Here is a 27,765-nt window from a genome sequence, read left to right on the forward strand (position 1 = left end):
TGCTGGCTGGCAAATGGGGTCTGCCTAGTTGGTTCCAGTCGAAGGATACAACCAGGTTGCTTGGTGGTGGGACCAAATAGACGGTCGGATATCGCTCTGACGAACTTCCTTCCTACGATAAAGGAATGGTTGCATTGCCCCCATGTTCGTTGGAGTCTGTGTTGATGAAGAGAATTTGGATGGTGTCATCTTTATCCTCTTCAGTGACTGTATCATTTGAAGATAAATCCTCTGAAGGCAAGACTGGGTCAACTGCCGCCTCGACCTTTTGACTTTCGTCGGGTATGGATTCAGCTGGTTCATCTTCAATGACCAGCGCTTCAGCTGACCACTTGAGCGGGCCAGCTGGATTTTCAACTAACGAAGGACTCGGCAAGAGTTTTTTATATCCAGGAGGGAGTCGTAACGGTGAAACCGGACGATCATCCAAAACTCTTTTCGCTTCGTCTAAGAAGGGAAAACGGTGGATGGCGTGGTTGCCTTCGCATAGTCTACAAGGGGATCTAGCTCTCCCTTTTTGTCCAAGGACTTCACTTTCGCTAGTTGACGGTATGCATTCAACATGGCTATCAGAGGTTGATGCCACCGGATTGTGCAAATGGGGGGACCAGTCCCTTAGTATCCGAGGGATGCAGGGACAAGCTCTGTGGAAGTGGTCTCCCTTGCATATGACACATGGCGATTTAGGCCTAGTCAGTGCTGTGTGTGGATTTTTGTTAGACGACACTTGTTTGCCCCCAGTCGCTTTTGGCTCCTTCTTCTTCTTCTCTTTCTTCTTCTTTTCCTTCTTCTCCTTAGGAACTTGGTTTTTTGTTTTACCAGTTCCGTCAAGCGAAGAGGAAGGAGGAGAGGAAGAATTAGAGGAAGTAGAAGGCTGGTGGGCAATTCTGGACTGGTCTAACTGTTGATTTGATTGTTCAGGAATAGTGGTGTTCTGAACGACATTGGTTGAGAAGAGCCAGATCGGCAAGCCAATTGTCAGTCCTGGAAGCGACAATGTGGCCATATGGGGCGCACCAACATCTCCCCAAGAGGAGAAGGGACTAGGATTTCCACCAAGGGGAATTCCTTGGTTGGTGGGCTCCATTTTCTCAACCTAAAGATCAACGCAGGAAAAAAGGGTGATTGTTCCGTTTAAAATAAATTTTAATGACGCTTTAGACACAACTTGCTTTTTCAATTTTAAAGAGTCGAGAAAAAGCTAAAGATGACTCTAGTCTCCTTCGATGTTTTAACGAGCCCGAAGTGACAAATGCTCGGATGGACTTTTTTCGTTATAGAGTTTGAAAAAGGCCAAAAGGAACTGCTCTGGAGTTCTAGGTAGAGGGTGTGCCAAACTTTTCGCAAAACCGCAGAATACTTTTTAAGGTACGGGCGATCAATCTTCCCGAATGCTGTGTTCAATGCATTGCGATTAGTAGGGCGGCCGACACGGCTTCCTAAGGATAAAGGTTTTATGCCTATAGGGGTCTCCCAATATATACTCGACGATACGTGGGAGCACAATCCGTACTGGCGCTATCGTCCCTCAGGAGGAATCACCCAACCATCAGCGAGATCAACAGTCACCAGGTTTTACGACGCCGGAACACGTCTCTAGCCTAGACCTCTATGTTGTGCGTTAAGTTACAAAGCGTTGTTAAGTTCATTCAATTTATTTTAGGTTGATCTTTCTTAGAAGTTTGCCTTTTTGGATCACCACGAGATGTATGATACAATTCCTAAATGCAGTCTAAAGATGATAAGCAAGCTTTTATATCTTTTCAACAATGAAAATCCTAGCTACAAGGGGAAAAGGAAGACACAAACTTTTCTCAAAGAGCATAGAGCACACTGTAATGCACTTTTCCCTAAATCAAACCATGCAAACTATCAAAATGCAAATGCACAAATGCATGTATTTCTTTTCGCTTTCTTAATATTGATGCCTAAAAAGAAAGCTGTTGTACAAATTTGAATTCGATTTCAAGTGAAAACATAAACAAGTTCCTTTTTCAAAATCAAAAAGATGATTACGACACTTTATGATTTACTTGTTTCAACACTAGAAATGCATAAATTCAAACCAAAAGACAAAAGTAAAAGCTCAGTCAACTGTGAACAGCAAACAAACTCACCCCTAAGATCAAAACGACACTTACCACAGGTCTAGATCTAAGGGCGACAGTATGACTAGTTTACTTTTGTAATGGGAAACTGCAAATGACGTAACAAATACACAAAGAACAAATACAGTTTCTTTATACAACCGAGGCGGAATTGAGGCAAAGAAAAGGGGTTTCAGATAGGTACACTGACTGATAACAGGCTGCAAAAAACAGAGATAAAATTGAGCAAAAGGAAGCAGGGAACCACAGCTGCACAAGGCAAAGACTGATCAGCGCACTCCCAACACAGAGGTTTTGACATTCAGCACAGGTAGCCTTCACAGGACCTGCGTTGAAATGCAGAACCTCTTCACAGAGTCTGCACTGAAGCAGAAACGAGAGTTGTTTCTGGGTTCTGGGTTACGGTTTGCAGTTAAATCTACAGTTTTTGGCCGGATCAAAGCTATCAATTAGGTACAATTAGGAGGATGATTTATAGGAGGACTAAGATCTATCACAAAGGGCTGTTAGAGCACTTTTGGATCAGCTGTTCAGATCATAAACAAGCCCAGTGAGTGGGCTAGAGTAGCTGATCTCTACTTTGCATTTGTAAATGGCAAATGCAGTTCGATTCGGCACTCTTGAGTTTATGAAATGAATAGCAATAGAAACACAAATAAACTAACAAGATACTCTCCCCAGCGGAGTCGCCAATTTGTTGTTGGGAAAAGTATCCAATTCGGAATGCCCCTATCCCACTCTAAGAGGTGATAGTGCCTTAGCAACAAACAAGGAAAGCTATCTGAGTATTCTTCTTTATAAGATGCAAATAGAGAAAGAAGGATGTAACTAACCGGTGTCTTTCGCTAGTTTGTTGATCCAATCACTCTCTCTTTTGTTCGCTTCCTGCTGCCTGCTCTTTCACTGGTCCAGCTTCACCCAGTTCCTGCAAAATCACAAGAGAGGAAAACTACACAAAAGATATAGATTCACATTCATAACTAGTTTAGGATCAGATATAAACTAAATATGCAAATATAACAAAACATCATTGAAATACAAGCATATAGGAGAAACTCAAGTAGCTTTATTGATATGATAACAAGGTTCAAGAGGAGATACAACCAAATGAGTCCCGATCCAGCATCTACCTCCCAGCAAAAGAATCCCTTCCTCTCCTCCAACAAAGCATAAATCACCCAATGTACTAATCTCAATCTCAAACCAACAGCAATTCTCTGCAAAATACCAAATTCCAGCCTCCTGAACCTCTAGGTGAGAGATCCATATATAGATGTGAGCAGAGAGGATGAGTCAGCTCATGTTTTGACTTGTGGCTTCTCTCTGTCAGTTCTTGTTTCCACTTGGAGGTTGAGAACCTCTTACTCATCACTTGGTCGAATTCATTGAGGCAAGTGTCATTGAGGAAGATTCTGGAAGCTTCCAGGGTCTTTCCACCTCGTTGACTGAACTTGCCATTTGTCATTTCCCGCTCAGCGCACCCTGGTAGTGCTTCTACCTGCGTTGCAGTGCAAGTAGCCAGTGCAGACTTTGCATTTCAGCGCAGACAGCTAGTGGAGCTACTGAATTGATCCTGATTTGACCATTTCTGAGTTGTTTTTGGTGGAGAACTTCTGGGAGAAGCTGTCTTTTGTTGACCTTGTTCCTTTAGGGGTAGGAACAACTCATTTAGGGACTTTGGATCCCTTGGATTATGGACATTTCATGCTTAATGCTGTAAGGCACAAAAATGTCTATAACAATGGGGTTAGAAGGATAATTTGTAAACTTGGTTACAAATTGTAGTAGTTTATAATGATAGTTTGTTGTGTGCTTCATATAGCATTTTGGTTGTGGACTGCATGATGTATGTCAGTGTTGATTTGATATGCTAATTATTTTCTAAAAATAATACTAACTTGAAATTTGGTGTTTTAGATGACCCCACAACCAGATGCTTATGGAAAATATTCCATGGTGATGATGAGCATGTTTTATTTAATTGGATAACAACTATGTGTTGGAACAACACATAAGAAGACACTAAGAATAAGGAATCAACAACAGAATGGTGAAATACATCATGGATAGATCTCAGTATGGTCCAGAAGAATATTTAATGGAGAAAAGAAGAGAGGAAGGCTCCCCTAACTAGATGGACACCCTTATAAATTTAAGGGATAAACTAAGGAGTTACAAGGCTGAAAATGGAAAGATTTTCATAACATAGGAGAAGCAGGAAAAATTGAATGCATCCATACTACAAATCTTATCATATCTGCAAAGACAAAAATAACATGAACAAGGATCCAGTTACAAGTTTAGGCAGGGCTCATCGAGACTTTGGAAGCATGAATTGAAGACTAATTGTGCTAAAGGAAACAAATATAAGAAAATACATAGGTAGGAAAGAGAGGATACAGTGAGAGTTGTAACTCCACTAAATAATCTAAAGAGGAGGAGAGGAAGCCATGACTAGTCGTCTAGCGCTGTAACTAAAACACATTATCCATGGAGAGGGAAAGAAAAGGATTTCATCCTAGAATAAATTAAGAAGGAAAAGCCTCCTACATTCAATGGAGAGGTGAGGAAGGCTAAGGAATCAGAGGCATGGCTTCTAGGGGAGAAGAAGTATTTTAGGGTGCACAATTACTCTGAAAATATGAAGGCAAGAGCAGCAATTTTCATCCTAAAGGCTAGGTTGATATCTAATGGAAATATTTGAAGAATGTAAAGGATATCAAGAGAGAATTGTCCTAGAGGATATTTGAGAAGTATTTTAGGGAAAATTAACTATCTAAAAGGTACTATGACAACAAGGCCAAGGAGTTTTATGAGCACAAGTTGGGTCAATTAACAACTGATGAATATCCAACTCTATTTTTGGAGTTGTTGAGATATGTTCCTTACACCAAGGGTGAGAAGGAAAATATTCTAAGATATATCAATGGACTGCCATTAGATTTTAGGGACATAATAGAATTTGACAAGCCTAAAACATTGGAGGATGCCATTAAGAAAATGAATTATTGTTATGAAGAATCCAAGAACAAGTCTAATTTCATGACTAGTTGGAAAATGTAGGGAAAAGCTAGTTTTAAAAGGAAAGGACGAAAGACTATAGGACATTAGCTAGGAAGAGGAAATGAAAAATTGACTACTGCTTCCAAGGGTGAGTTTCAATAAAAATTTACTACAGCTAATCAAGACCATCTCTTTAAGCATGCAAGAGAGGAAATGGAGGGGTCCAAGAAAATACCCATAGAGTATTGGAAATGTGCAGAAAACCACATATGGAGGGATTTTAATTAGCAACAATTGATCCACGAGGGGTCCCTAAAGGCTTAATTTTTTAAGTCCTCGAATCTCAACAATAGTGGTACTAGGGTGTAGTGTTCACCATTAAGAACCTAACAACGTGGACGACACCTCAATTGGATTTTTTATGACCAAATTATTATTGTCATAATTTTTAGAGTTATAAAAGATAGTGGAACCTGCTATGCTTATGTGGCAAGTGATTGACCAATAGACCACTACACATGGCACTCCAACATTGGTCTCCTAACCCTGCACAAAAGATAAAACAAATATATATATATATATAGATATAGATATATATATGGTTATAATAAATAACCATAGCCTAGCAAACAAGCTATATTAAAATAACCCACTATTTTGGAGTTCAAAAACATAACCATATCTAAGTCACATGCTATTTCAAAACCAACATATTAAAAGTTTGGTGGTAAAAAACTATTACTAAGGTATAGTTATAATGACATACATTATAAGGTATGGGTTATATATGGCATAAGCTTCAAGCCAAGTTAAAATGGCATGTGATATGAACATATTGTAACGAAAAGCCAATCAAATCAAATCAACGACAGAGTATTACATATGGTTATGTCGTGTGAACAGATCACATCGGCGGTGGTGTTAGGGTATTAAAAAATTGCAACCATATACTATATGGTGTTAAACATCTTAAAAGTGGGTTCCAAATAGTGACACAAAAGACCCATCAATAACAAATGTTTCATTATTAACCCGACAACCATAATGTTGGACTCGCGACCTCCATTAATCAGCGAGGAGTAATAATATTTAAAACTTTGTTTTCATTTGCAACGGGTTGAAGTTGGATTGAAGAGGGCATGGCTAAGTGGAACACTAAAGGATGGAACCATGACATCTGGTAAAACCCTAAGCACATGGAATATTTCAAGAATATTTAGATGTTGGAAATAATACTGAAAGGGGGGGGGTGAATCAGTATTATCAGATCAGTAAAACCTTTCCAATTTCATACTTAGAAACATATACGCTACTTCAGTTAAGTGAACCCGCGTGTACACGCTACTGTGTCTAAAGCAACTAGCGTATATCCAGAGATCTTATGATTTAGTTAGCTTATCTTCAGTAAATGCATCAGAACATTATTAACCATATTAACAGTAAACAGTTGCAGTATAACAGAACAGATCATCACACAAAAGCCACACACATGAACACCATGATATAAGGTGGAAACCCAATGTGGGTGAAAACCACCTGCTGCAATTCGTCTCTTTCTTCTTTAATAAGAAACTTCTTTTACAATGTACTGGTGCAGTCATTTACCAGCACACAGGCTACAACCTGCAGAGGGCTACAACCCTCATAGCTCTTGTACTAGCCGATCCATTTACTAGTACGTAGGTGCCAACCCTACAGAAGGCTACAACCTTCACTCGTTTTCCAGCTGCTCCTGGAAGGGAGCTACAACCCCCTGGCTCTTGTACTGGCTGATATGTTTACCAGTACGTAGGTACCGGCCTACGATCTCCCGAGACCACGTTTCATACATTTTCATACTGGATCCATAAGTCAATCACCATTGTAGTACAACCTGCATCATCAATCACTGAAACACCCAATTCTGAATCACTGTAACCCTGTCAACAACAACCAGACAACATAACAACAACCAGATCCAACTCCATCTTCAAATATCATACTTCACATTGTATACGCTACTTGGATGAACCCAACCTGCGTGTATACGCTCTTTTACCAAAACCAACCCGCGTACAGATCTGCAAATTCTAACTTATAACTCCGCAGCTATATCAGACATCAAAACATACCCAGATCATAACAATAAACATGCGTCAATAGATCTGATCTATCCACAGTCATACCATATGAAGATAATCATTCCAAGCCTTGAGATCTCGTTCCATCATTCGTCATCCTCCACATGAGTGAAACCTTGGTTCAGATCACCAACCCATAACCAGCACTTGGATCTTACACTTCCTCAGATCTTCATCACTCACAGACTCTTGCACCTTGCTTGCTCTTATTTGCCTAATGATCTTCTCCTTATATAGCCTTAGGCCCTTTACAATACCACGGTCCAAAACCATAGTAACACAATACCATCAACTTCAAAACTAGGGATCAACACGTCCGTCGAGACACCATGGTCCAAAACCATAGGCACAACTTCCAAGGACTAACCGCCACGGACCAAAGGTACGTTTTCACATGTACGCACTTTTCCTGAAGCCAACCTGCGTGTACACGCTGATTTTCCTTACTGAACCTGCGTATATCGCTTTCTTGTCCTGCTGTACTGAGATCTGTCCTCTGATCAAGTTGCCATCACTTGTACCTGTCTCTGAGTGAGTTGCCATCAAGGACAACACTTGTATCATAATGCCAACATTAGATTCCCTGGGGCTAAATTTTCAAAGTGTCAGAAATATGGCAACTTTAGATTCAAATTTCTTAGAATTTCATCAATAATCTGATGGTGTAAATGGTTTTCTAATCTGAGTAGCTGAATTTCCAGAGGTACAACATTGAGCTGTGGAATCTTGAAGGTGGAACCTTGATGCAAGGATCTGCAATGTATCTTTTAGATTCCCTGGAGGCCAGATTTGGTAGTTTCAGAATGGGTTTCAAGTTTATATTAAAATTTCACAATTTTTCGTAAGGATCGTGATGGTGTAGCCTGATTTAGCATTTGAACAGTTGAATTTTAGGCCGTCACCATATTGGGAGGTATATTGAAACATTTTGGCCACATTTCTTATTTTTGTTTTGGCAAAAGGATGGATGCATGTTGTAGGTGTTGGTGATGTTTGTATGTTGTAGTAGGATGGCGAGATATGAACCTTTGAATGAAATTCATCTCTTTAGCCTTTGCACAAAAACTGGGACGGTGAAGTGATGAAATAAGATCATGTTGACATTTTTCTAGAAGGTAGTCTTGTTTATAGCCATTGGTCTCAGAATTTAGAGATGATCATGATGATTATGATTTGAATCTCATCAGTGGATTCAAGAGGACTATCTTGTGCACCTTTATGTGAGAGGTCCATTTTATGCCACTTATGTGAGAGATCATCATTTTGTCATGTTGAAGGAGAACGTATTGTGAGTGAGAGTTCTTTGTAGGGGAATGTCTCTTTGGAGAGACATGCCACTCGAGATAATAGTTTCATCCTTGTATTGACATAGATTTTACTATATACTCATCTTGTTCTTACAAAGACTAATGGAGAAAACTCCCCACTCTTGATGCATGGCCTGAAGATGTAGTTCACACTGGAAGAACTCTGATATCAAATTATTTTGTGTACATTGTCTTATGATCTCCTTTATGTTTCCTATTCTTTAATTTTTTTGTACATGTGGTTTTTCATACTCTTTTCCATGCAATTTTGAATACATCACTAACAAAAAGATCTTGGTTAATGTTGGTAACTCAGAGAATCCAGATAAATAGTGGAATGGTCCAAGACTATATAATGTACAAGAAGAAGAGATCATGAGGCATGTATCTCAGATTGTGCCTTGTTTTATGTTTTGATTAAGAACATGTAGGAAAAATGTTTGGACATCCATGACTAAAATGGAATGTATGATCAATACCTAGATAGTTTTTATTTTGATAGACCTAGGTTCTAAATTTAGTTATGTTAGCCCCAATATTTCAAATAAGTTTACATTGCAGAAGATATCCCATGAAAAAGCATGATCGATGCATATTTCAATAGAAACTAAGAGGTGAGTTGAAAATGTGGTGATGTCATGCCTAGTAGTAATAAAACACATGCCCACACACATGTAATTGAATTTTTTACCATTGGGTTCACACAATGTGTTAATAGCATGCATTGGTTGGTAGGACATAAGAAAAAAATTGATTGCTTTAGTAAATTAATCAAATGTCTTAGTGACAAAGGGGAAAGATAACACTGCAAGGAAAAATCAAACCAATGACAATTTGGAAAATATCCACATAGGAAATGAAGTGGTGCAGCCAGAAGGGATTTGAGTTGTATGATTTCCAAGTCACTAATGAGTTAGAAATATGCAACAACAGTTTGGAAGAGAAACCAATCTTAAGATAATTTGAGGATGTGATTCCTTAATATATCCTAGGATTTCCGCCATAAAGGGAAATCGATTTCTCCGTAGAATTGTTGCTACGGATGACACCTCTGTCAAGAGACCCATATTACATGAGTACTTTAGAGTTGGTGGAATTAAAATTGCAATAAAATAAAATGTTGGAAAGAGGGTGTTGGGCACAGCCCAGCTTGGCCTAGATTTTGATGAAGAATCCACATTTTGGGGAGTGGAGTGCAAAGTAAAGGATACAATGGAGCACAAAGTGTATTGCGCAGTAGAAAAGTAGAGAGACAAAGTGGACCGTGTAGTAGATATACCATGTGGTATATGGGCTTCGGGGTGGGTCGAAGCCCCTCCCTTTTTGTAAAAGAATACTATTTTGTAAATGATGAATGGTTTTGGACCATAGTAGCTTGTATTAGAGGAGTCCATAGTATATAGGATGAATAATAAAGAAGGAGATAGTCTTGAAGAATCACATCATGTATTGAATGGTTGTATCTTTGTCAATTGTGTTTTTGGGAAAGAAGGCGAGGCTTTGCAGCTGAGTGCATAGAGGCCTAAGTCTGCAGTTGAGTGTGTGGACTGCCTGCAGCTAAGTGTGCAGGGCAAGAAATTTTTGTTGTACAAATTCCCTATTATAAGCAACAGTTCTTGTGGACGTAGTCCGACATTGGGATGAACCACGGTAAAATATGTGTCTTCATGTGTTTATTTGCTTATTATTGGTTGTAGCATAGGAATTGCACTTTATTCCAATACAGTGAAATTTTAAGGATGTATATGATATGTTTTAAGTGATGAATGTAATGTGTCAAAGTAATGTATGAATGTGAAGTAACTTATGAATGTTAAAGATAAAAGAATAGAAAAATACCACATTGCATCATCCCTTAAGGCAGCAAAAACCTAGTTCTGCATCCTCCCATAGTCACTTCGAGTGATAATGCAGTTTTCTTGTAGTTCATTGCTGAAAGGGCCAATGATTGAGGGATTTTTTGGTGTGCAATAAAGAATCGAAGCTAGTTCAGCCCAACCTGAGCCAAAAAATGGTTCGTTACCACGACTGGGATCTGTTTAAGGGATATGTTTATGCGGCATCCATCGAAGAAGGAAATTCAAGATTAGGTAGAATAAAAGGAACAAAAATTTACATATTAAGAGAATAGAAGCCCTCGTCTATCATCTGAAAGATGTTTACAGAAGTATATTTTCGAAGATCAATAGGATTTTTTCTTCAGTTCATTTCATGTTGAGTTGTATGAGTGGATATGAAGGTTGATTGAAAAAAAAGATTATTTTAAATAAATCGAATGTAAGGAGTGGACCCCTGAACTGATACAACGACTCAAGAACACTAACAATAGGATTTCAAGAGTTGTTGATTTCTGGAATGATATCATCTTGGGATGATTCTTTACTGAGTTTGTGGTAGACTTGAATGTGTCCTACAACAAAGCAAAATGGAAATTTTTCAAAGGACTGTGAGGTAAGTACTTGAGATCTCTGAAACTCTAGATTAAGATGCTTTTATGTGAAAAGGGAGTTTCACTAATGTAGTTAGATTATTAGTTTATGTTTGGGAAAATATTTGAAGAAGAGACTGGAACAACATGAAGTGGAAAAAGATATAGACTAAATACTAGAAAGAGTTCTCTTGGCCAAGATCTGAAGACTTTCATAGAAACTAACTACAACTCTCTTTTCAGTGAAACTGAGAGTGAAGAAAACCTCCCTGAAAACCACACAGTAACTCCACAGTGTTCACCCTTCTAGCCTAAAATTTCGCTGAAGCCACAATCAAGTAATAATCAAGATGCTTTTGGTTTTCCCCACCTGCCTAACCCCCTCCCCTTACGAATCCCCCTCCCCCTTCCCCTACCCCTCTAAGAAAAAATATGGCCGATGATATTAAGCTACCTTTTTTTAAAGGAACTGCATCGAAAGATACAAAACAATTCTTGTTTTTATGTGAAGCAGTATGGATAGCGAAGAACATCCATAATAAAAATATAAAGAAAGCGCAACTTGTCAAGACATTCCAGGATAGAGCGTTGACATGGTACATGAAGTATTCAAGCAATCAGATCAAACCTTTCATAGATATTAAAACAACATTGGTAAAAGAATTCAAGAAACCGAAGTCTGAATCACGTTGTATTGTTGGCTTGTATGGGCCTGGCCCAGGTTCAGAGGTGATTTAGCAAAGCAAATCCCGGTACTACTAGCCCTTTCGGCAATAGTCTACAAAGCGCAGACTGAGGTCTCACCCGAAGTAGTATGGGAGGGTGATAGAACTAGGTTTCCACACCCTGGGGATGTCTAATGGGCTTCTGGTGGTTCGTGGTCCGACCCGTCGCTACGCGCACTTTCTATTCCTTCGCAACATATGCTGATGTTTCCACGTAGCGCTACTGGGGGTGTGACCCATAGAATACCCAAGTTCCTTGCTAATTAACCGATTACTTAACTTCTGTGTGTAAGATTAATGGTTATTACAGCATATTCAACAATCATATTAGTGCTCATGATACATAAACTAATATAAACATAAAGAAGACAATGCACAACAAATACACAAAAATAAGAAACAACTTCTCTTTATTAGTCTTCAATCCTGATTACAGACTCAACACCGCCCTGCGCACTCAGCTGCAGGGGTCCGCGCACTCAGCTGCGACTCTACTAGGCCTCTGTGCACTCAACTGCAGAGCCTCATCATACTACTACGACCCAATACACTTAGAATCCTAATCTAAGCTCGAACCATTCCTTCGCTACTCACTCTACTATCAACTCTCTTTTCAACTTAGAGCCTCACTCTATTTATATAATCCCATGGTCTGCGAACCATGGGTAGGCTGACATCACTTTACATTACATTACATTGCTTTAGGGTAGACAACCCTATGACTTAAACTCTACTTCGCGCTCCGCGCCCGCAATTCATGGGGTCTTACAAAACCTTTAACCAAAACTTGGGCTTTGAGCCCCAAAACCTGCTGTGGGCGGATTCCATGCCCAACAAGCCCCCAACACAATCATCGCGACTCATCCTAAGTCACTTTGCTGGTGCGACAATCTTGGCATGGAGCCCCTCCAACTATTCTCGCACTGCCCGGAGGTCTACAGCGCACCGTTCTACGATTTGCTCGATTTGTTGCATGCGTTCCTTTGATGCTTCTTTGTGAGGATCCGCTATCTGTCTTAGTGCATATATCTTCTACATTTGTGTGAGATTTCCCTCAATCTTAGCTTTAATGGTGAAGGCCTCATCAATCTAAGGCTGGACATGCACTTTGAGAAGTGCCTCTTTCTATCTTGCAGCATCCACCTATTCCTTTCAATGCCCTTGCTTGCTACATCTTTGCCAGCCATCGGGTGACAATGACTGTCTGCACAGTTCCGCTTACATTATCATACTACTCCTGCAATTCGCACGCCTCTGTTTCTAGGCGCTGTATGTTGGGATCCTCCTGCAAGGATGTAAGGACATAAAAAGATTCATCCAACATACCGGTACAGTCCTACAATGCCCGTCCGATTTCTTCCAATCCTATTTGAATCACACTAACATGCTACTCTCTAAATTCTGGAGGAGTGGAAGCCTGTGCCTTCATCCGTAGCTCAACAATCTGGAGGTTCAGCTTCAGCTACACTCATGTTGTTTCCTCGCACATGCTTCGGACTCCACTTGCCGCATTTCTGTTGGTAGGTCTACGGCGATGGATAACTCTGGAATGCACCGGCATGCTTCATCCACTGTTTGTGCGATCTGCCGATTCTATGACACTAGCTCGTCATGCTATAGGCTAAGCTGTTTGATGTTGATCTTCTGCTCACTCAATACCTGGATCACGTGGCCTTCCCGAGTGCGTAGCTCTGTTGTTATGTTGTCCTGCAACTGGTACAATGTGTCCCGCGGAAGGGCAGCCAAATTTAGGCCAAGTCCCTTGATCCTACCCACCGCGGCTCTGTCCTCCTCGCTCTCCGCTATTAGCACTCCTTCTGGTAGCACTATGGTGTTGGCCATTTTTGCGCGCAGTAGCTGCTCCACTGCTGATGTACCTACTGCGCCATAGGCGGATATTGCTCCTTCTTGTGGGGGCCACACCTGAAGTTCCTGTAGCTGCGCCCTTAGGGCCCCCAACACAATCTGTTGCTCTGTCATGGCTTCCTGGAGCACTTCCCTGGTGACCTCGTGAACCGTGTCATCGATGTCATAGAGGTCACCTTTTGTTAGTGTAATTGGTTCAATGTCCAGTTTGGATGCCTTGACCTTTTTTCGTGGACCTGATCTCTCTAGGACACGTGACCGTTTCAGCTGGGTGGATGTTGTGCTTGGGTCGACGCCTTCTACTGTATCTAGTCCCTGTTCTGTAGACACATTCTAGCCCCCTTCCTCCTGCTTCGCGATGGCCCCTGTTACCTATGCTGCTGCTATTTTTTCGGCAGCCCTTTCTTGTTTTGCGGCTGCCTGCGCTGCTTCGTGGGAAACCCTTACCTCCATGGCTGCTTGTTTGTTGCGCCTCTACTGGGCCAGCTTCGTGACATGCAACTTGGTTGTGTCCTTCTACTTTTGTGCTAATATTCTATCCTTCTCTGCTAAATCCGGGGCGTGCCACTCAGGAGGCCATGATTCCAGCACGGAGAAGATCGCATCATCAATAGCGATCAAGGGGAGCTTGGTCCAATTCTGTGTCGGATCTTTATGCACCTTGATATACACATTATGCATATCTGCCTTGAAGTCTGCAAAGCTCCATAGACTGTTGTACACTGTGGGGGACAGGCGTGGCCTCCTGTTGATCCACATCTGGATGCTCACCTCCATGAGCACCCAGAAGATCTTTGTTTCGTGGATTCGCGTGGTGTCCTTCGTAGCCCAGAGCGACGTGTACTTTGCGGCCTCTAGTAAGTCCTGTTCAATATTAGGGAATTGACTGTCCTCAAGTAGTTCCCCTATTACAAGCAAAATCGACAAGAGAAACCACGCTTAGTGGAAGGTCTTGCCCTGCTCTTGGGATTCTTTGCAGTTAGTTAAGAACTCCTCATAGAGGAACTTGGCCCAGTTGAATTGGACCCCCTCCGTGCATTGTTCTGCCAACGCAACTACCGGCGCTAGTACCTCATCTCTGCAACATTTTCGCATTACCTTCCTGGCCAGGAGTTGGGTGGCTATGCGCACCCCTTTATCTTTAATGTTACTGATTGTGTAACCCCTCTTCTTCTTTTCCAGTTTTTATTTCTTCTTCATGGCCTTTGCGAGTGCCAAATCTCCACTTTTTCTGGCTATCTCTGCAGGGTCCTTTCCCTTACAAGGAAGCCGAGAGATCCTGTGGATAAGATCCACCGTGATGGGAATAGGCTCCTCCAACCATAAGTACCCATCGTGCACCAAGCACAGCTGCTGCCTGATGACGAAAATTGTGATAGGCATGTGGTGAAAGTGTAGAATCCATAGTAGTTGAAGTAGTCTAGCCTTCTCCACACCGCGCAACCATTTCTGCGGCTCTAGTGTCGTAACTGACCCCTCCTTGCTCTGTTTCATGAGGTTCTCAGTCTCTAAATGTGGGAACTTATTGTTGTCCGCGAGGTCCCAATCTTCAAATTTCATTGTGGGCACGCGGCCCAGGGCCAAGCCCCCAAACACAATTCCGTCAGGGAGGAGTGGGGTTTGGAGTGCGCTCTTGGCGGCATCCAAATCCTTGGGTATCTTAGCTTTCCCTTTCCATGGAGGAACATACTCAGGCAATTTTGTGGTAGCGTGCACCAGCTGGATGTCCTCTTCCATGTCTTCTGCTACTTCTATCTCATCTACGAGAGCATGCAAGTCCTCCTCCTCATCATCTATCTCAATGGTGACAGCCTTGCACTTTTCTTCCATGGAGAGTTTACCGAACCACGGATTCCTCGGGGACATGCGGACTGGTCCCACCACCTGCTTATCTTTCTTGGGCCTCGGCGTTCAAGGTGATTTCAGGATTTCCGGCATGACCTCAGTGTCTCTAGAACATCATGCACTATGGGGTTCGGCGCGGCTTCGTCAGTGGTTTCTCCTACATGGCCCAAACCTATCCTGGTAGCCATCATCTTGCTTGAGCTGTCTGTGGTTGTTCGCGAACTTTGGAGCTCAAATCTTGCTTGGCGCTCAACACTGTGCTCTATGTAATTGCTCAAATCTCAAATGAACAAGTGTTGTCTCGTGGCTAGCCCTTGGAGTTTTATAGCGCCTTTTGAATTCAAATCCGACCGTTCCCCCCAATTCTGAGCCATCAATGCTTTCTTGGTGGCAGATTGCCCTAAATCTAGCTCTTAATTCATGTCTTAATTGCCCACCGCCCGCTCCCTTTTTCCTTAAATTGGACATCTCGTCATGAACAGTGACACCAATGGTTACTTCCCAGCCTACTCACATGGTAGTGCAGCCCCCTATGCGCGGGTGCGAAACCTGTGTCATGTTGTTTCTGCGGACACCTCCCTCATCGCGCACCTCCCAAACAGACTCTTTTAGAGTCCTGCGCTCTCTTTCAACTGTCTGGAGCACTGAGACTATGCTTCATATCGCTAGTCAGGTGGTCACACCACCTGTGCGAGACTTCACCTCGCCTTCCAGCATACTCCATGGAAACTCCTCAACTGTCTGTGCAACCACCAGCACTGCGCATTCTACTATATGCAGTGTGCTTCCCTGGTTACTACGTTTGGTGAGGTGCGTCGTAGCCATGGCAACAGAATTATAAATTCGTGGCGACAATCTTCTACTACAACGATATGGTCATCCGTATCTTTCTTTGTCATCTGTGGTTTATCAATGAGACATGCCTGTGTGATCTCATTTTCTAGCCTCTTGATCTCAGTGTCCATCAAAATGCTTTTCTTCCTCAACCATACCTAGTCCTTTTTGAGTTCGTGAAGTCTAAGGTTCCCTCGCCGGATGGGTTCCTGAATCCTTATATGTTCTACCTCACGTAGACGTGTGATTTCTTCCTTCTGGTCATTGCACACTGTCACTACTACAGGGTCCAGTATGTGTGGATTCCTTTTTGTATTTTCTTCAGTAATTACTGTCTCCATTCTATTTCTCTCCTTTGGAATCGTCTCCCCGTTCAAGGTTTTACACATGGTCTGGTAGGCCCATCGAACCGCTGGCACGCGTAAGTCTCAATCATTTCATCTCGCCCGGTGAACCTTGTTCAATACTCCGCACACCCTATCGAAGGCTTCATCACAGAGAACTAGTAGTGTGCATCACCTTTCGTGCTGCTATGCTTTGTTCTGATTCGCTATTCTGGGGCTGGTGTGTGCTTGTAAGGGTTTTATAGTATATGTATGTACCCATTGAGAAAGGTGGGCACGCAAGTTGTTCCGCCCCTATTGACTGACTTGCATTTGAAGCTGGGGTTTTCCAAACCATATGCACATCATCCTTCTGTATTCGTGCCGGTCCTCAAAATTTCGTTGATGCGTACCCCACCATCATGAGAGTGGTTCATGCAGTGCCCATTGCAGCGCATCAAACCGCTACTGTTCCAGTACTACGCTTTCAAATTTGCTTAGAAATTCATCCACTATTGAAAATCCATCATATGTCGGCAGCTCCCTTCCCTCTGTTGTCATGCAACGCAATGACCTAATCCTCATCATCATGTTGTAGTTCAGCATTGTTACTTCGTGCAGCCGATTCTGCTATCACTCTATCTCTTCATCTGAATCTGAAGTGCAAGAGCTTTTGCGCTCCTACGAAATCCTTCCATCTGCAATTCGATTCACCCAATCCTCTCCTTATGCAGTTATCTTGTAGATACAATCGAGATCATCAGCACTATCGTCATTGCGCACCGGTTCAGTGTATCGTACTCCTTTAGCCGAGTCTAGCGGTACTACCACACATAGTGACCTTTTCTCAAAGATCATTTTGCGCTTCTTCAGATTTATGACTTCGTTCATATAGGTAGCCCAGTCTATTCCTAGTAGCATGGGATAGGCATTACTGTCATCAACAATCTCTATCACTTCAAAATTTGCCTACGTGCTCGCGCCTTCAATATCAACTGTCACCCCTTGCAATCTTCCCATGGGAAAAAAAATTTGTTGGTTCGCCATTCGTAACTGAATAGCGGACCATTGTAGCGCGGGTCTACTCATGCGTTCCCATGTTTGCTTTGGTAGTACATTCACATCCGAACCCAGATCCATGATTACCTGATCCATTTCGTACTCACCTATTTGCGCAGTCAACCTCATCTCCCTTCCTGTGCGTAACACATGCTTCTCAAGTTTTCGGACCACGCGCAGTTCTCCTGACCCTGCGCACCTAGTGATAAGTTCCTATAGCCATTTGATTGCCTTGCTGTCACGTAGTAGTTTCATGCATGTCTCCAGAAAGGTAGTGAGCATTAAAGGATCTATCCATGGTTCTAGTTGATCCTAGCTACATGAAGTGGAGGCCTCCATGAAGCTTTTCTTATCTTCCATGAATGTCTCCTTCGCACGTTCTAATTCAAACTTGGGTTCCTTTGTAGGAGCCTTGCGAATCCAAGCACTCTCTTCTGGCTGCTTCCCTTTATCATCTCCCATGGTCATACCGCTCCTGAGCAGCATGTTTACATTTGGGTCTTCTTCGCGTGGTTCAGACCTCATTATTTGTAAATTCTGGGTTGGAGGGGGCTGGAGTACCCCCTTTTCGTGCATCCTTGATATCAGCGAAGGGAAATATTCTACCTCATGATCAAACTGATTACAGTACCAACATGGTATTCTAGTCAGGTTTGTACAGTCACGGGCATAATGCCCTGGCCCTCCACAATTGTAACAAATTATTTCGTCGTGACCCCTTCCTAGTCCCATTCTGCCTCGACCTCGACCACGCCCCTGAAAACCAGCGCATGCCATCCCTGCATTTGGGTCGAGGGCTCGCGTTTCAACCTACACCCTATAGGCAGGAGTCTGATCTATCATTAGTTCATAGCTTTGGCAAGTGCATTCGTCATGGCCTTCCGACCTGCAGAAATTACAGAACAATTGTTGGGACGTCTATGTATACTTTTGTAACACATGACAATTATCCATGGTGTGTTTTCCTCCTATCTGGCAGATCGCACACCATAATGCAAACACCATGCTTGGCCCTGCCTCTGCCTCCAGTCTTAATGGCATTGGCCCTCCTCCTACAAAGTAGTTCGCGAACACTAGACAGTGGTCCTTGTCGTGCCCTTGGCCTTTGCATTTTATGCACCATACTTCCTTACGCACCTCCGAACGAGGTGTCCTGTCCTGTTTCGAACATTGCATTTCTAGACACAGATTCTACAGTTGTGCATGGATTTGTTGGACTCCCAACCCAGGGTCTTGTATAGGGGTCTCATGCAATCTTATTGCCATCTCCAACGCTTCAGCCTGGGTGGAAAGTTTTTGCTGTGACAACGCTGTCCTTAAGTGTGGTGTGAGTGAGGCCACAAACCATGCACGATGTTGTGCATCTATTAAAGTCATATTAGCTTCATGAATCGTACTCTTCAGCCTTTGGTCTAGATCCCAAGGGGTCTTGCCTAGGAGCATCACGATCTCCTTCAACCCGATGATTGATTGTGTCTCTGATTTTGGCCTGCTAAATTCCCTGTTCAGCATGGCCTAGATCTCTGCAATTCCTGCATTCAGGTGGTCATTAGAATGCTTGATATACCAAGTTAATTCGTGATCCTGCAGTGCTCTTACCAGCATAGCCTTTTTAATATTATCATCCACGATGCCCTATGCTTCCCATACTGCTCTTACCATGAACAAAAATTGGTCCAGATGTTCATTTCCTATTCCTCTGAACACTGGTAGTTTGATCACACTCACCATACTAAACTGCGGTGGTGGCGGAGGTGGAGTGGGTGGACATGGAGGTGAGGGGGGTGAAACGGGTGGTGGTGTGGGTGGAGGTGGTAAACACGAAATTCTCTATCTTATCAAACTGACCGCGCTTCGTGGAGAAACTTTTGCGAGCTCCTCCTCGCTTTCCTACGAGGGTGAAATTAAGGGACTATTTTCCAACTCTTCACTACTTCCACTTCTGTAGATCTTCCCGCTTTGCGTAGTCCCAAACATTAATTTATTCGCATAACCTGCTTTTCACACAATAGCATCTTAATCCAAGTGTTTAAAGATTTAATATACTTACCTCATGGTCCCTTGAGAAAACGTCGCTCTGCCTCACTGTAGTTAATGGTCATGTCTACCGCGAACTCAATGATAAATCCTCCTATTATTCGGTCGAGCCAATGGTCCACAACTCACGCTATCTTATCTTTTGTTGCTTCTAGTCTGCACACTAGTTCTGGAGTCCACACTATTGGTTTGTCGAGCCTACACCTTCCCTGACTGTCTACTAACTTCGCAATCCACTCATACAGCTCAGACAGAAAAGATGCAACGAAAATTTTGTGAATTTCTGTATACAAGTAGCATTCCAACCACTGTTCCTTGGATACTCATGGATTTCTGTTCTCCTGTGCCGCGAACTCGTGAATCTTCTTATTCAACCACTCTTCAATTTCTTTCTTCGTTAGATTCCAGTGGCACAACATCAGACATCCTTTATGCAGATCTCGGTCCTGGCAACGAAACCATTTATTGTCTTGTATGGGCCTGACCCAGGTTCAGAGGTGATTTAGCCAAGAAAATCACGGTACTACTAGCCCTTTCAGCAATAGTCTGCGGAGCGTGGACTAAGGTCTCACCTGAAGTAGTATGGGAGGGTTCTAGGACCAGGTTTCCACACCCTGGGGATGTTTTATGGGCTTCTGGAGGTTCGTGGTTTGACTTGTCGCGATGCGTACTTGTTATTCCTTCACAACCTACGCTGTTGTTTCTGCGCAGCCCTACTCGGGGCGCGATCCGTAGAACAACCAAGCTCCTTGCTAATTAACCAATTACTTAACTTGTGTGTGTAATATTAATGGTTATTACAGCATATTCAGCAATCATATCAGTGCGCGCAATACATAAACTAATATAAACATAAAGAAGACAATGCACAACAAATACATAGAAATAAGAATCAAATTCTCTTTATTAGTCTTCAATCCTGATTACAGACTCGACACCGCCCTGCTCACTCAACTACACGGGTTGGCGCACTCAGTTGCGAACTCTACTAGGCCTCTGCGCACTCAGCTACTGAGCCTCTTCCTACTACTACGACCCAATACACTTAGAATCCTACTCTAAGCTCGAACCATTCCTTCGCTATTCACTCTACTATCAACTCTCTTTTCAAATTAGAGCCTCGCTCTATTTATACAATCCCATGGTCCGCAGACCATGGGTAGACCAACATGACTTTACATTACATTACATTGCTTTAGGGTGGACAGCCCTATGACTTAAGCTCTACTTCGCACTCCGTGCCCGCAATTCGCGGGGTCTTACAAAATAGTTGACCAAAACTTGGGCTTCGAGCCCCAAAACCTGTTGTGGGGGGATTCCATGCCCAACATGTATCACAGAGTTAAAGGAGATCAAACAGAGGCCTACTAAGTCTATTTTGGAATCTGACTAAAGATTTAAGGTATTATTGGACCAGGTAAGCTTCGACATAGCCCCGTAGCAACATAAGGAACGGGTCATATCTACATTGCCACCACATACCATATTTCCTTCAAGAAATAGAAGATAGAAACTCAAGTCGAAGCTCTAGAGATAGCGATGAAATTAGAATCTTTTCCTATACGATATACCAATGCAGGTATGTTGTAGATTCAAAGTCAATTGGAAAATTTGACTCTAAAATTACAAGATATGAAGAAAATTAAAGAAGTCAGAGAAGAAGTGTAGTGTACGAAGTGCAAATCAGAAGGCCACTCTAAAGAACAATGCCCTCTCTTCAAAAATTACATGACTCGTGGAGCACCAAATCCTTTGAATGACGGATTTAGCCTATGGTGTGAGATATGAAAAACTAGAGGCAGACATCATTCAGAAGATTGTTATTTGTTACAAAAATATGTGCAGAATCCTAGGGACCTGTATTGCAAGTTCTGTAAATCGGCTGGACATGATGAGAACCATTATTGATCTTATGAACTAATGATGAAGCGTGGTACTGACACTTATAAAATGCAAGCATAAGAACATGGACATGATAATAATGGATAACACAGTAGTTGAGGTGGTTATCAAGGAAGAGGTTGAGGTGGCAGATCTGGTCGAGGACGTGGACAATGATTTGCTATAATTGCAGCCAACCAGGATACTTTGCGAGAGATTGTTAGAATCCCACTACAACACGTAAGTATTGTAAAGCATTTGATCATATAATTGAAGAATGCCCGGTACTTATGGAAAAAAGCAAGAAAAGAGAAACTAGAAGCTGACACAGAATATCCAGATGATGATTGTTGAAAGAAGAACCAATGACCCCTGAATCAATATTGTTACTACAAGTGGAGTTTTGACCGATGATGACAAAGTAAATGAAAAGAAGGAATCTGAAGTTGCATGGGTTAGAAAGACTATTGAAAATTCTCTTGTCTTTGATATTCATAAGGAAAAAGAAGTGTTTACGGAAGCCAAGTGAAGATTGTTGAAGCTTTGACATATAGTGCACAGCTGAAATAAAAAAGTAATTGTGACATATCATCAGCTTTGACACGGGAACAAGCTTTGACACAAGATTAGGATTCACTAAACCAATAAGATATTTTAAAGTCTTTTCTACAAACTTGTATGAAGATTAAGAGACCAAAATACTGTAGAATGACTTTCGGAATTGATCTACTCATGTGCATCTAAAGAAATACCGCGAAGTGAGTTGCACGTAGTTAACAATTTGCACCAACATAAGAGAATAGGAAGAGAAATAAGGCTTAGTGCACAGATAGGAGATTATGAGATGGATCACATTATTTTAGATTTGGGATCTGAGGTTATTGTTATGACAAAGTAGACATGGGATTTAATGGGTAAGTCAAAGTTACAGTGGTCACCTATTCAGCTTAGGATGACAAATTAGCAGAATATCTTCCCCTTAGGAAGACTATTAGGTGTGACAATGGACATAAGGAGTTCACACTACGGCTGACTTTGAAGTAATAGAAATTGTGGATGATAGTAAAACCTATCCTACATTGCTTGGACTTGATTGTGCATTTGATAACATGACTATAATTAATCTAAAAAATAGACAAATGATATTTGAAGTGAATAATATGAGGGTAATTGTTCCCTTGGATCCATCAGAAGGAGCAAGGTATTTAATGCCAGATAGAGAAGAGTATTGTGCAGCTGATATAGATAATATCTATCAATTGACAACAAAGGAACAAGATTTTGTTAACCCTACTTTAGACGGAAAGCTAACTTGGGAACATGAAAGTTCTTGTGCATCAAACTCAAAAGAAGAATTTGAGAATTGGCAGAATCAGCTACATGAAGTATCTATAAGGCACTGTGCAAGAGTTACCCTAAAGCTACACCTGCTAGATGGTGGGGTACACATAAGAATAATACAAGAGATTGGTAGGAATGTTGAAGATTTATGTGGATAACATTTGGTCAGATAAACACAAAGATGTAGTTGAAATATAATGGTGAAACTAGTCCGAGGGAGAATATCCAGTTATGTACTACAACATGGAAGGAGATTCCACAACAAGAATGGGTACATGGGTTCATCTATACATTGGAGACAAGTCCTCTAAATTGGTACCTAGAAACAGAGCTTTGGCATGGTATTGAAAATTGGGCAGATATGGTTGATGGGTTTATATTGAAATTTAGCTTTAAAGATGATTTTCCATATATAGATTCAACCCTTCAGATAGTTAAGAGTAAGATATTTGAAAATACAACTCCAAGAACATGACAGCAACCTGATTGGGCTACACAGATAGAACATGCACTAGAATGCTATAACCTTATTGCAGAAGAAGAAGAAGATGCTCGCGACATTGACATTGCATAATTAGAAGGACACTCTGAAGTAAATGGACCTGAGCCAGAGATACTAGATATAACAAAGCCAGTAAAGACAAAGAAGGTAAAAATAGGATTAGAAGAGGAACCAAAGTTTGCAACTATATGAGATTATTAGGATGAAGAAATAGTCAACAAAGTGATAGAATTTCTTCATGAATATCACGAGTTGTTTCTCACTAAGTTTTCATAAATGAAGGGTATAGTTAGAGATTTAGGAGTTATGAATATCCCCCTTAAGCCTGATGTGAAGCCAGTAAAGAAAATACCTTACAGATTGAATCTGAAGTATAAGGAGAAAGTAAAAGTTGAGTTGGATAAGATGATAGCAGCAAGAGTCATTGAACTTGTGGAAGAATCAGAGTGGGTAAGTCCTATGGTGGTACAAGAAAAGAAAACTCAGGGAGAAATCAAGATCTATGTTGATTTGAGGAAGGTAAATGATGCATGCTTACATCATCCTTTCCCTACCCCTTTCACAGATGAAGTATTAGACAATGTAGGAGGTCAGGAAGTTTATTCATTTACAGATGGATTTTCAGGATATCATCAGATTAGGATTGCACCTGAAGATCGACATAAGACCACCTTTTCTACAGAATGGGGTTCATATCAATACACAATGATGCCTTTTGGATTGAAGAATGCCCCTGCTATATTTTCAAGAGTGGTGGTCGCATATTTCAAAGAATATATCCACAAGTTTTTGGAGGTATACTTTGATGATTGGACAATATTTGGGTTGTTAAGAAAACATACTGGAAGTTTAAGACTTATGCTTGATACACATAGACAATATTATATCTCACTGAACTTAATGAAGTGTATATTTTGTGTACCTTTTGGTATATTGTTGGGACATATTGTTTACAGGCAAGGACTAAGGGTGGACCCTACGACAATTGCTATCATTGTCAACTTACCTCCACCAAAGCTAGTAAGATAGCTTCGCACTACATTGGGAAATATAGGATATTACAGGAAGTTTATCAAGGGATATGCTCAGATTACTGCGCCTATGGAAAAATTGTTGAAGAAAGATGTCACTTTTCAATGGAATGAAGAATGTCAAAAGTGCCTTGACATAATGAAGTAAAACAGGGTAGTTGCTCCTATACTAGTATTCCATCATTGGAATAAGGAATTTCATGTTCATGTGGACACTTCTTGTATAGCTTTGGGAGTGGTACTAGCACAACCTAGTGCAGGATAAATTGATCATCATATAGCTTTTGCAAGTAGGAAACTATCTAGATCTAAGAAGAATTACACAACTATAGAAAGGGAAGGATTAGAAATGGTATATGCCTTGCAGTAGTTTAGACATTATTTGCTGGGATCACATTTCAAGATGTTTACAAATCATTCTGCATTAAAGTATTTGGTCAATAAGGCTATATTACAAGGGAAGATTTTCATATGGTTATTGTTGTTCCAATAGTACGGCTTTGAAATTATTGTTAAGCCGGGAAGATTGAATGCAGGACCTGACCATTTGTCAAGATTGGAAACAGGTGAAGAACCCAACAGCATAGAAGATAATATCCTTGATGTGTAGTTATTTACAATAAGAGTAGAAGATGACCATTTTGTAGAAATTATTCATTTTTTGAACATAGGAATGGCTCCTTCAAAATATACTACAAAGCAGAAGAAAGAATTAGTGGTGAAGGCAGCTGATTTTTCATTGATAGCAAGACACTTATATAAGATGGGACTAAATGAGATACTACGGAGGTATTTTCATGAACATGAAAGGAAAATCATTCTAATAGAGGCTCATGAAGGCGCATCTATTGGAAATTATCCATGAAAGGCTACTGAGAAAAGGATTTTGAGAGTAGGATTGTGGTGGCCTACACTACATAGAGATGAAAAGGAGTATTCCAGAGCTTGTGATGTGTGCCAAAGAATAGGAAAACCTTCAAGAAGAGATGATATGCCACTCGTACCACAGGTTACTTTGCAAGCTTGTGATAAATGGGTTGTTGATTTTGTTGGACTTCTCAATCCACCTGGAAAGAGGACTAGTGCAAGATATAAAATTACTACAATTGTTTATTTGACAAGATGGGCTGAAGCACAACCAGTAAGGGATTTCAGTGTAGAGACTGCTACAAAGTTCATTTTTGAATACATATTATCTAGATTTGGGTGTCCAACGATCGTGATCAGTGACGAAGGCTCACATTTCCTAAACAAGACTATTGAAGCATTGACTAAGGAATTTCAAGTTTATCACCAAAAGAGTACTCCATATCACCTTTAGGCCAATGGAACTGTGGAAGAATTCAATAAGATTTTGGAGAATGCACTGACCAAGATATGCAATGTGAACAGAGATGACAGGGACCTTAGAATTCCAATAGTATTATGGGCTTATAGGACTACATGCAAGAAATTGACAGGTCAGACACCCTTCAGGTTGGTTTATGGGCAAGAAGTTGTGATGCCCAGGGAATACATTGTCCCTATCCTAATCATTGCAACTTTTACAAATATGGCAGACCTTGACATAATGGAGGAAAGAATGTCACAGTTGATTTCTTTGAAAGAAGACATATTTATAGTAGGATTCCATTAGTAAGTACAAAAATCAAGGGAAAAGACCTAGCATGATAGGCATATTAAGCAAAAGAAGTTCCAGGTAGGAGACCTTCATCTCCTCTATGATAGAAAGTGTGTGAAGTTCCCAGGAAAATTGAAAATGTATTGGCTAGGCCCATACCTTATCAAGTATATGATTGATGGAGGTGCATTTTAGTTAGCGAAGTTAAATGGAGATATGATTCAAGGAAGAGTAAATGGTAGTAGGTTGAATTTTAATAGACACAACCCTGCCTCTACAGTTGTGCCTTGAGGAAGAAAGGAGAAAAGTCTTAGTGCCACCTGCAGTTGAAAGTGGGCACTGGACTATAAACTATGTTGTAGAGAACTTCGACGTAGGAAGTTACTTCGCTACATTCTGGATCATGTCGAAGTACATAGGAGCTGCGACGTAAAATGGGATCCACACGATAGTGTGGAATGCATCGAAGTTTGCCAGAATATAGAAATATGACTGTTAAAATGGAAAAATACGTGGAAATTTTCATTTATGAAGATAGATTGGCAAGTTCTAAGGATAGACATGCAATTAATGAGAAAATCTAAGTGCAATCTAGACAAAATCAAATCTAATGATGGGGTTCACATTTCAAAATTGTTATAAATAAGTCATCTCTCGCCCAGATTAATAACTTTGCTGAATCAAGAACTTGAGTGTGAAGAAATTGCAGAACATTTCCGCATCAGCATCCTGTCAACTGAAGAATTTGTGCATATATTTGACGAAAGAGGCATAGAAGGATTCATGGAAGCAACCTCCATAGCAACAACTAGTATGCCCACAGCATCATTTCAAATTCCCGCAGTAGCATCAGCTACATAACCATCACCGCAGAAACATAGGAGATCCCCAAGAAAGAATCTCACTAAGTGAGAAGAAAGAAGAAACAAGATAAGAAACCCATTAAATCTTAGAGAAAGCTCGAACAAGTAAAAGACAGTGAAGAATAAGTGGAGGAGATATAGGTGGAGGAAGGCAGTGTAGTATTTTTATCACCCCTACCACCATACATCCCACCGAGGAAACCAAATGTCAGACCTGTAAAAGAATCAAAGGATGCTAAGTATGGCACATTTACACCCTTGTTGTTGGAAGCATTACCCTTTAAAGGATAACTTTTAGGAAAAATTTTGCAACTCAAGTTCACAAATTATGATTTTAACGACAAGAAGAAGTACCCTCAGTTTACACAATGTGTTTGAGGTAGTGGCTTGTGCTGGTGCATGATGGAAATTTATGGTTGTGGAATAAGATCCCCACAGACACTATGCTGATCTGGAGGATCACAAGATTTCCATACCAAGAACGGAACCCCACAGAGGAGCTCGTTGGAAAGGATTAGGACCGTGCTATAGCGGAAAGTACGAAGAAAAAGTCCGGGTTGGTCAAAGGGAAGAGGGGTTATGATATAAATTCAATTAGGGACCAAGTAGTTCACTTCACGATGCACATATTAGCCTGGAATATTACGAGGAAATTTTGCGTAAATGAAGTTCCTACATCGGTGGTGTCATCAGCCGCACAATGTGCTAACGGGGTTAAGTATAATTGGGCTAGATACCTATGCAGGGGTTCCTAGACGACTATCACGAGGTCAAGGAGAAAGGTACAACTTTAAACTACACTTGGTTGATCTTAATTATTGCTATGTTGGCATGGAGAGAACCAAAGGAGTCGCAGTTCCCTCAAGTGCCT

At 41.2% G+C, this 27,765-nt stretch overlaps 1 pseudogene; it reads left to right on the forward strand.

The window, feature by feature from the left end:
* The first annotated feature begins 15,525 nt into the window (after positions 1-15,525).
* Positions 15,526-27,765, forward strand: part of LOC149219776 (lipoxygenase 3, chloroplastic-like) — a 47,112-nt pseudogene continuing 34,872 nt past the window's right edge.

This window comes from Pinus tabuliformis, chromosome Q, assembly GCF_031772625.1.
Source record: "Pinus tabuliformis cultivar Carrire ecotype Pingquan chromosome Q, CPIR1, whole genome shotgun sequence".
Classification (NCBI taxonomy): domain Eukaryota; kingdom Viridiplantae; phylum Streptophyta; class Pinopsida; order Pinales; family Pinaceae; genus Pinus; species Pinus tabuliformis.